The sequence below is a fragment of the Neophocaena asiaeorientalis genome, unplaced genomic scaffold (assembly GCF_003031525.2).
Source record: "Neophocaena asiaeorientalis asiaeorientalis breed wild unplaced genomic scaffold, Neophocaena_asiaeorientalis_V1.1 scaffold117, whole genome shotgun sequence".
In the NCBI taxonomy this organism is placed as follows: Eukaryota; Metazoa; Chordata; class Mammalia; order Artiodactyla; family Phocoenidae; genus Neophocaena; species Neophocaena asiaeorientalis.
In genome coordinates, this window is record NW_020173951.1 from 197,233 (window position 1) to 208,908 (window position 11,676).

An 11,676-nucleotide genomic window follows, 5' to 3' on the forward strand; every position below is an offset into this window, starting at 1 on the left:
CACTAAAAGGATCATACACCACGACCAAGTGGGATTTGTCCCAGGAATGCAAGGATTCTTCAATATACACAAATCAATCAATGTGATACACCATATTAACAAATCAAGGAATTAAAAACCATAATATCATCTCAACAGAGGCAGAAAAAGCTTTTGACAAAATTCAACACCATTTATGATAAAAACTCTCCAGAAAGTGGGCATAGAGGGAACCTACCTCAACACAATAAAGGTCATATATGACAAACCCACAGCAAGTATCATACTCAATGTTGAAAAACTGAAAGCATTTCCACTAAAATCAGGAACAAGACAAAGATGTCCACTCTCACCACTCTTATTCAACATAGTTTTGGAAGTCCTAGCCATGGCAATCAGAGAAGAAAAAGAAATAAAAGGAATACAAATTGGAAAAGAAGAAGTAAAACTGTTCTGTTTACAGATGACATGATACCATACACAGAAAAATCCTAAAGATGCCATCAGAAAACTACTAGAACTAATCAATGAATTTGTTAAGTTTGCAGGATACAAAATGAATGCATAGAAATCTCTTGCATTCCTACACACTAACAACAAAAGATCAGAAAAAGAAATTAAGGAAACAATCCCATTTACCATTGCATCAAAAAGAGTAAAATACCTAGGAATAAACCTATCTAAGGAGGCAAAAGACCTGCACTCAGAAAAGTATAAAACAGTGGTGAAAGAAATCGAAGATAACACAAACAGATGGAGAAATATACCATGTTCTTGGATTGGAAGAATCAATATTTTGAAAATGACTATACTACCGAAAGCAATCTATAGACTCAATGCAATCGCTTTCAAATAACCAATGGCATTCTTCACAGAATTAGAACAAAACAATTTTACAGTTTTTATGGAAACACAAAGGACCCCAAATAGCCAAAGCAATCCTGAGAGAGAAAAACGGAGCTGGAGCAATCAGGTGTCCCGACTTCAAACTATACAACAAAGCTACAATAATCAAGACAGTATGGTACAGGCACAAAAAAAGAAATATAGATCAATGGTATAGGATAGAAGGCCCAGAGATAAACCCACGCACCTATGGTCACCTAATTTATGACAAAGAAGGCAAGTACATACAATGGAGAAAAGACATCCTCTTCAATAAGTAGTGCTGGGAAAACTGGACAGCAACATGTAAAAGAATGAAATTAGAACACTCCCTAACACCATGCATAAAAATAAACACAAAATGAATTAAAGACCTAAATGTAAGACCGGACACTATAAAACTCTTAGAGGAAAACATAGGAAAAACACTCTTTGACATAAATCACAGCAGAGTGATTTTGACCCACCTCCTAGAGTAATGAAAATAAAACCAAAAATAAACAAATGGGGCCTAATGAAACTTAAAAGCTTTTGCACAGCAAAGGAAACCATAAACAAGATGAAAACACAACCCTCAGAATGGGTGAAAACATGTGCCAAAGTAGCAACAGACAAAGGATTAATCTCCAAAATATACAAACAGCTCATGCAGTTTAATATCAAAAACAAAAACACAATCAAAAACAAATCAGGCGCTTCCCTGGTGGCGCAGTGGTTGAGAGTCCGCCTGCCGATGCAGGGGACACGGGTTTGTGCCCCAGTCCAGGAAGATAGGCAGTAGACATCTCTCCAAGGAGGACATACAGATGGCCAATGGGCACATGAAAATATGCTCAACATCACTAATTATTAGAGAAATGCAAATCAAAACTACAATGAGGTATCACCTCATACTGGTCAGAATGGCCATCATCAAAAAAATAATACAAACTATAAATGCTGGAGAGGGTGTGGAGAAAAGGGAACCCTCTTGCACTGTTGGTGGGAATGTAAATTGATACAGCCACTGTGGAGAACAGTATGGAGGTTCCTTAAAAAAACTAAAAATAGAACTACCATATGACCCAGCAATCCCACTACTGGGCATATACCCTGAGAAAACCATAATTCAAAAAATACATGTACCCCAATGTTCATTGCAGCACTATTTATAATAGCCAGGACATGGAAACAACCTAAATGTCCAATGACTGATGAATGGATAAAGAAGGTGTGGTACATATATACAATGCAATATTACTCAGCCATAAAAAGGAACGAAACTGGGACATTTGTAGAGATGTGGATGGACCTAGAGTCTGTCATACAGAGTGCAGTAAGCCAGAAAGAGAAAAACAAATATCGTATATTAACACATATATGTGGAATCTAGAAAAATTGTACAGGTGAACAAATTTGCAGAGCAGAAATAGAGATGTAGACATAGAGACCGGACTTATGGACATAGAGCGGGAAGGGGAGGGTGGGACGAATTGGGAGATTAGGATTGACATATATACTCTACAATGTGTAAAATAGATAGTTATCAGGAACATGCTATAAAGCACAGGAAGCTCAGCTCGGTGCTCTGTGACGACCTGGATGGGTGCAATGGGGGTGGGGGGTGAGAGGGAGGTGCAAGAGGGAGGGGATATATGTATACATATAGCTGATTCACTTCACTGTACAGCAGAAACTAACACAAGATTGTAAAGCAATTATACCCATACAAAAAAAAAATAAAATAAGAGGGAGAAAAAATTCTTTTTAAATAATTTTACAAAAGAGACTTCACTAAGCATAGGCTGAGCTAGCAAAGCTCTTCCAAGATTCCACACAATTTCACAGCACACAGTGTTTTGACTTGCACATTCAAGAGGCTGTGAGAGACACAAACATAAATAACAAACATTTTCTGCCATGAAGTTGGTTATAGTGTAGTAACAAAGACAGACATGTACACAGCCGTCATGTTAAGCTACAAACAATTATTTCCTGAATGCACCCAGTATACAGAACCTGTACAATAGAAACCACATACCTTATTTATGTTCTCACCTGCAGGACTGGAGCCTGAAGCATCCAAAAATTTGCCATCCATGTTTATTCTCTTGTCTTCCAATGTATAACCCCAGTAGGAATACGAAGAACACATTTATTCACAATAACCCCCTAAAGTCTATTCTTAGGTATCAGAAAACAGACACAAACATAGTGTCCTCTGTACAATCTCATTAACGTTCAATCTTATTTAAATCAGAATTATCATTCGTGCTTCCTAGGGATCCCACACATCTGGTTTGCCCTGGAGGGTCCTGCTGTCCCAGAATATTTCTAATACCACCTCCTTCACTCTTAAGAGTGTCCAGTTTGGACTATAAATTATACAGTTACCTGATGCTAACCTATCTTCTAAATACCCTATGCTCCACTTTGTGGAATACAAAGAAAGAAGAATAAAAAACACTATCTGGGTAGTTTTTTTAAATTTTATTGAAGTATAGTTGATTTACAATGTTGTGTTAATTTCTGCTGTACAGCAAAGTGACTCAGTTATACATATACATATATATATTCTTTTCCATTATGATTTGTCACAGGATATTGAATCTAGTTCCATGTGCTATATAGTAGGACCTTGTTGTTTATCCATTCTATAGGTAACAGTTTGCATCTGCTAATCCCAAACTCCCAATCTATCCCTCCCCCACCCCCCTCCACTTTGGCAACCACATGTCTGTTCTCTATGTCTGTGAGCCTGTTTCGGCTTCGTAGATAAGTTCATTTGTGTCATATTTTAGATTCCACATATAAGTGATATCGTATGATATTTGTCTTTGTCTGACTTACTTCGCTTAGTATGATAATCTCTAGGTCCATCCATGTTGCTGCAAATGGCATTATTTCATTCTTTTTATGGCTGAGTAATATTCCATTGTATATATGTACCACATCTTCTTTATCCATTCATCTGTCAATGGCCATTTAGGTTGTTTCCATATCTGGGTAGATTTAAAATTAAACAACATGCTCTCTAGGTGACCGCCAGCACTACTTAAATGCCTTTAATACAAAGCAGATTAAAATAGTTACCTAAACAAAATACAAACCTCTATATAAGTGTGGTGCAGGAGGACAAGAGCCCCACCAACCACAGGAGGCAGAGCCTCTGAGAAGCAGCAAGTGTCCTAAACACTGAGGAGCAGGTGGGACCTCGGTCAGCAGGAGGGCCTCCCTACTAGAACATGGCAGCACTTTCACACTCATGTTTATTCAGTCATTTCTTTACTAATCTAACAAATAAGAATATAAGTAAAATTGGTTCCAGGAATACTGTATTATGGAGGTAATAAAATAGGGAAATAGAAATACCGGGTTAGTCATTAGAATATCTATTCCTGTATCAACATTCCTTTTTGGTTGTTGTTAGCAAAAGAAATTGAAACGGAAGGAAAATAAGAGTAAATGGTTTTCCAAGGTCTTTTACATATTATTGTTAGCAAATGTGGTTCAGTGTAACCATCTAAAATGGTAATAGTTTGTCCCACAGTGGTTTTCTTCATAGAAGTCATTTTTTCTCTTTCTCCTGCCTGGGGATTTATGGTTTAACAGGCTTTAATAGGCAAGATAAAGCCATTCATCATGCAGGCTTAATGTGGGAAAGTAAATTTAACCTGGTGAGCTTGATATATAAATATTGGCCTTTTGGGGAGCACACAGAGTGTGTTTCCTTGAGTGTAAAATCTAGTCTACATACTATGTCCAACAAATTTCTCGGGTCTGAGGTTCAGGGAAGGGTCTCTTCAGGTGATAGAGAACAGTGAGGATACGCCTGGGGGGAGGAAGAGGCTATGTGTTCCCCAGCCCTGCTCTCCTTTTGACAGAATTTTAATAACAGTACATCTTTCTCAGTATTTATATCTATATTTACATTTAAAGGACAATGGAAATGAACATCTTGTCACCTGGAAATTTGAGGGTGGGTCTGTTCTTGGTGGATTTATTCTCAAAGATGGTTGGAATGCCCATGACAATGGCAGGGCAAATGAAAATCACATCTTGTGAGTTTTAATGCCATGTCTCAACATTGTTCATCAGCCACCAACCGTATCATGTTCCAAACAGGCTTTGGGTGGTAAATGTGGGGACTGTCACCAGGGGGTGCTGTGGGAAGCTGTACATCCACCAGTCAATATAGAGAAATATTGTCAGCTGATCAGTCAAATGACTTGACTTTTAGCCAATGATTCTAGCATTCTCTAAATAAAGCTGAGATTCAGACTCAGAAATTTGGAAATGCAGCTATACATCTCCATGTAAAGCTTTAATAATAAGAGCCATGCTTACAGTTCCCAGCTGGATGTGCCCCATTCATATAATGTAAAGTATCTTGGGATATTTGTCATTTTATTTTAAAGTATTTAAACTAAATTGCGAGGCTGTGTACATGAATAATGCAACTCTCATTAGAAGTGGTGATTAAGTCAAGCTGTCATCAGTAGCCGAAGGTTTTGCCAAAGCCAAAGCAGAAGCCATCTCAGCTAGGACAACTTGAGTTAAACACAAATAATGTTCAGAAGCCCAGTTATCAAGGAATGCTATGAAATATCTTTTTTCTCTGAACATCTTTAAAACAGGCATGTATATCCTGTTAATTCAGTTCAAGAGGTAATTCAGTTCAGTTCAACAAAATGCAGAGCACCTATAACATGGCAGCCTCTGGGTGCTGGGGATTGAAAGTTATGTCAACCATGGTCCCTGTCCTCAATAAGCTTATAATCTTCTAGTTTAGGGGATCAGGCTAATATAAAGGCAAAGAGATGGACTCAGGATATTAATTTTCAATTTGCCCAACTGATTCAACTACATATACACATATGCACTGGATAAGGAAGGGATATACACAATTATGGTAGTGAACCTGCCTTTGAGAAGCTCAGAATCCAGAATCTGGTTTGTGGGGAGATATGCACACAGAGAAATTACAGGACGGGACGGTCCAGGGGACTGAGAACACAGCCACGGTGGTCCCTAAGCTGGTCAGCGAAGCCTTCAGAGAAAGGGTGGGACTTAAAAGTGTATTGGATTCAGGAGGACAGAAGGCATTCCAGGAGGTCAGGGTTAGTGGGAAAATCACAGCAAAGAAATTTGCAAATTTTCTAGAGATTGAAGTGGGACAGGAAAAGCAAGGAGAGAGATGCTATGGCTCAGTTAATGTGACAAAGGACTTGAATGATAAGGCCAAAAAACACGTATGGAGCCTTACATTAAATTCAGTATCGGGGGCGGGGAAAGAGCCAAGGATCAGTGTTGCCACAGACTTTCAACAAATCTCTAATTCACACAGCCAGGCCATTCATAGTTATGATGGGTGACCTCATCCTCGCTGAGTGAGGATGCTAAACGGAAGACGGTTACTCTGTGAAATGCACCCAGACACTAAATACTTTGCACGCCAGGAGGAAAGGCTTCAGTTACCTAGGGGATCTGATCACGCACTCACCATTCTGTGCTGGAAAATAAAATCTTGGCTTGTCTTGAAAAGAGAGTTTGTGCGTGCAATTAACTCACTATACACTGACTTGTCACCTCAAGGAAATTAGTTCTTTCCATCAATTTTAAGTACATTAGAGCTTTCAAGCAGCAAAACACATCCTGCATTATCAAGGACATCATTAGTCATGTGTGTCAAGCCCTGAAATGTCAAAAGTGATTCTTTTTTTTTTTTTTTTTTTTTTTTTTTTTTAATGGCTCACGGGCCCAGCCGTTCCGCAGCATGTGGGATCCTCCCGGACCAGGGCACGAACCCGTGTCCCCTGCATCGGCAGGTGCAAAAGTGATTCTAACATTCTCGTAAACTGTTCGAAGTCCTGGAAGTCACAGAGGTGTGACTTTGTTTACAGACAACAGTAAAGAACGGTGGGGGAAAAAAAAACAAAATAAAGAGGTGAGCAGGTAAATTACAACTATACATGTTTATTTCATTTAGGGCTTGAGGGTATTGCCCCTGGTGATAATATGACAGCATAAGCACTAAGCTTTTGATATAACTCTGACAAATGGCTCCAGAATAAGATTTGGGGGTATCAGAATGTTTAGCTGTATGGATTAGAAAAGGCATATGATTCGGGAAAATCATTTGGCTTCAAAATATATGGTTCTTACAGTTGTTTCTGTACAGATAATGATACACAAAATACTGTGTTCAAATTACATTTAGAAGAGTAATTTCCATTCTAGGTTTCTTAGTTGAAAATCTCCTAACTGCGTTTAAAAGCCTGAGAAAGTATTCTCCGGCCCCAGTTGTTCACTCTTTTAAAATATCCTTCTATAAATAAGGCTAATAGCTTCATTTTCTTTACAATAATGGGATTAACTGTTTATGGACATAACAACAGGTCAAAAACCAATCTCCATTAACTGCCAGATGAAAACAATTCAGTAACTGCTTTTTATTTTTAATATGTTGGATGTAACACAACATTATTTGAGATAGTTATTGACCTTTGTCAGAATACTATCAGCACAAACCTACCCTGAAACTAACAGGCAGATGAGATGCAGCTTCTGCAAATTCAAGGGGCTGAAGGGCTAGGGGAGTGAACCGAGCCTTGACCGTGGGTCTTTCTGGTGGTGGCAGCCACTTAACCGAACACGATTTACAAAGTCAATACACACTCCAGCGGCTTTTGTGTTCCTTCTCTAATACTGTCAGTTCTTTCAAGGAGAAAGTGTCCCACAGCACCTGTGTGACAGTTTACCAACATAGCCAGCTACTGCTTGCCAACAATGAAACATAAACTGTTTCCTACAACTGAGAATTTTTAAAAATCAGTTTTCTATTAAAATAATATTGGCAAAGATAAATTATAGGAATTAGATTCTTTTAGTCAATCTTAACCACACTGAAAGTTTTTCTAAAAAGGCACTCTTGATTATTAATGAGTTGGGAGGAGCTTATGCTGTTTCCTTCATTTTACCTAGAAGACCCATCCACCTTCCAAAAAAACTGTGATCCGAACTGTGGGGTCAGCATTCTGAACTAAAGAAAAGAGTTTCTGGTCAACACCTTATTTTTGTCTGCCCTATAGATCCTGTCTCTGTGCATCCTTTCCTAACCCGGCATAGTCAGTAACTCACCCTACGATTGGCTCAGAAGGAATTAACTGGCTGTTCACAGTCACCCTGCCCTTTCTTCCCTCCTTCTCTTAGAGTCCGCCCTACCCCCTAATTTGCCACTAGGAGGAGTCATTTCATTTTACCAAAAGAGCCTATAAAACATTGGTACCTCTTTATGGGTGCTTTACTCTTTACTTCGCTGGAGCTAAGAGAGGGCAAGTCTCCACATTACCCAATCAAATAAAATCTAATGCCAACACTAAGCTCATAACCTGCCCGAATTAAGATCATTTGTATACAACATGTGGCTTATTGGGGGCATCACTTGTACAGCAATTCTTTCCAGGACCTTAGTCCATTTCCTATTCCATCCTGACACCACTATTGGAACTTGGTGGTTCAATGAGTCAAAATGAATCCAGGACTCCTCTTCCAAACGATGCATGCATAAAATTAACAAGATTTTGGAAATACTAGTGTTAATTGCTAATCATCAAATCACATTACATACAGATTACTTAGCAAGTACAATAAATTTCTCAGTTAATTGGAAGCATAAAATAGAAGTGTTATTTTGCTTTTCATCATCAATCCTTCCCTATTAGGGGGATGATAAAAGTCAGAAAATCCTAATTTGTTAGATCTAGAGATCATCCCTGGGTCATTAGTTTCTAGCCACTTTTGAACACCTACACCCTGAGAAGACCCCTCCCATGCCCCTAAAATGTACAAAGGACAATCTGAAAACCACTTAGTATAGTCCATCCACTTTGCTTAACAGGAAGGATGGACACATGGCTAATTTAAGGTGTAGATTTCTCTCCTGGTTTTCTCTCTGTCTCTCTCTCTGTCTCTCCCCCCATGCCCCTTTTCTTTTACCCCCTCCTCTTCCTCTGCTTCAAGATGAATTCCATTTGCCTAGGGCCATGTTTCATTTCCTCCCGGTGTACTGCCTTCTTAACACATGGTTCCCTTATCGGTCTGTTTTTTGCACCTACTCTCAAGACCACATTCTCCCATTTGGAAATGAGTTTCAGTATACTTGGCCCCTTCAGTCTCCACCCTTATCCTCCCAGAAAAATATAACTCTTAGCGGTCTTTCTGCTCTGACTCACTTTACTTATTAAATAATAAGAGCAGTTATTTCTCACCTTCACTTTTTCTAATAAGAAAAGACTGATTTCTTGAGACAATATCTCCAGAACAACAAGAAGACTTGTTTTGACAGTGTTTTTTGCTTATACCCCTCTTCCCCTCTACCACTTTTCAATATTTCTCTCACAGCTATAAAAAACACAGTAACAGTACTTCAACTGATGCCATTTACATTTCTAAGTACTCCTAATCTCAATACGGTTGAGTGTTTTTATTTTTCACTTATTTTTGTTGAAGTATAGTTGATTTACAACATTATATTAGCTTCAATTCATTGTGATTCAGTATTTTTACAGATTATCCTCCATTAAAAGTTATTACAAGATTATGGCTATAATTCCTTGTGCTGTATAATATATCCTTGTAGCTTATCTACTTTATACATAGTAGTTTGTATCTCTTAATCCCATGGCCCTAATTTGCCCCTGCCTCCTTCCTTCTCCCCACTGGTCACCACTAGTGTGGTTGGCTGCTTTTAGAATCAATGGTTGTCCCATCTATCTAACTATCCAGCCAGCTCATGGGCTCACTCATCATCATTAATTCAGGAACTGCCCAGGGTTTCCTGCCTAAGATGTGATGAGATTGATCAGCCTCTCCTTCAGTCCCTGGTACACAGCAGGTACTTAATAAATACTGTTGACTGACTGAAAGTAAGGAAAGCAATCTGATTAAACTAAGTCATACTAATACATGAATTCATGTTAACTCTTGTGAAATTCGTATTTCCAAATTCAGCTGTATATCTGGTTCCAGTTTTTTCTAAATGCACAGAATTCTAAAAAGCTTTGTGTTTTCTCACAATTGCTTCCCTACCAAGGCTCCAGCAGCAGGTAAGACATGTACATAGATTCTGATGATCAATTTGTGAGAAGGGATTGTTGAATTTACCCTGGTCCATTTCTGTGGAACAACAACATTACGGAACTGCTCCCTCAAAAATCCATCAAGCGTCTGTCATTGGAAGTGTGACTGTTATTTCACTGAAGGATCCTAAAGAGAGCACCCATTTTATATGTTGTTGCTTCAACAGTTTGAGAGACGCACCCAAATTCAGCTTTGGTTTCAGAGGGAAAGGGAAGGGAAGAAACCAACATTTATGAAAATGTCTCTTAGGGCCAGACACTGCTGCATATTCCATTTACATCCTAAAATTTACAATCAAACCTATTTTTTTGGTAATTCGTTAATTCACTCAATCATTCATTCACTGCACGTTTATGGATTATTTGTTATACGTCAGGTACTGTGCTTAGCACTGGAGGTGAAAGGGTGAACAAGACACGTAGGAGGAAATGTATAGGTTAGAATGGTCCTTGTAAAGGCAGAGTCATTATCCCCACTTTCCAGATAAGGAAACAAGGCTCAAAGGGCTTAAACAACCTGTCTAAGTCACACAAGTTTCAAGTCATCATAAGTCTCAGAGCCAGAATTCAAACCACCCAGGCCTTCCTGGTTATAAAGCTCAACCCCTTTTTGCTACCAAACATATTCCCCTTCACTGAGTGACTTCTACTCAAAATATGGTCCTCAGACTAGCATCATCAGCGTGACTCTTAGGCCTCTCCCCCGCCAGACCTACGGAAACAGAATCTGCAATTTGTTTTTCATTGAACTATAGTTGATTTACAATATTGTGTTAGTTTTAGGTGTATAGCAAAGTGATTCAGTTATACATATATATGTATGTATCTATATCCTATATTTATATTCTTTTTAAAATTATTTTCCACTATAGGTTATTACAAGATATTGAATACAATTCCTTCTGCTATATGGTAGGACCTTGTTGGTTATCTACGTTATATATGGTAGTGTGTACCTGTTAATCCCAAACTCCTAGTTTAACCCTCCCCCCTTCCCCTTTGGTAACCATAAGTTTGATTTTTATGTCTGTGATTCTGTTTCTGTTTTGTAAATAAGTTCACTTGTACTATTTTTTAGGTTCCACATATAAGTGGTAGAATCTGCATTTTTGACAATCCTCAAGTGATTTGTGTGTACATCATAATCTGCACAGATCTAGGTCAAGAAGCTCTTTGGTGAGGTAAGGGAAGGAAAACAAAGAATCACAGCATTTTGTTAAAACTATACCAAAAGGGCTATAATTCCACCAGCGTTGTCTGCCCTTTGAAATAAAAGTTGTAGGCTGAGCCTTCACGTTTATAACCTAACTTAAATAGCTTACGCACTTACACTCAAAGAAAAGCACAAGACACAAAATCAAAGTTGCACTGAGACTCTCAGAACACACGCCAACTCCCGGAAAACATTGATTTGAATATGCCAGTTTGCTAAGAGTCTTCAGGATATGCCAGATTTAGACCACTTCTGTCCTCATTCAATAAATCCTCTTAATTAGAATGACCTTTATTCCCTCTAAGTTACCAAGCTAACCTATATTTCCTTCCAGACACAAGTTAACTACCACTTCCTCGGGCATTCACTCATCAAATTGTGGAAAGTCCCTTGTAACTGAGAAAGGTCACTTGCAGGAAGCAAGGGCTTTCAAAAGATGTCAGTCACTGCAAAACTTCTCTACAGGAACTTTTCCAACCC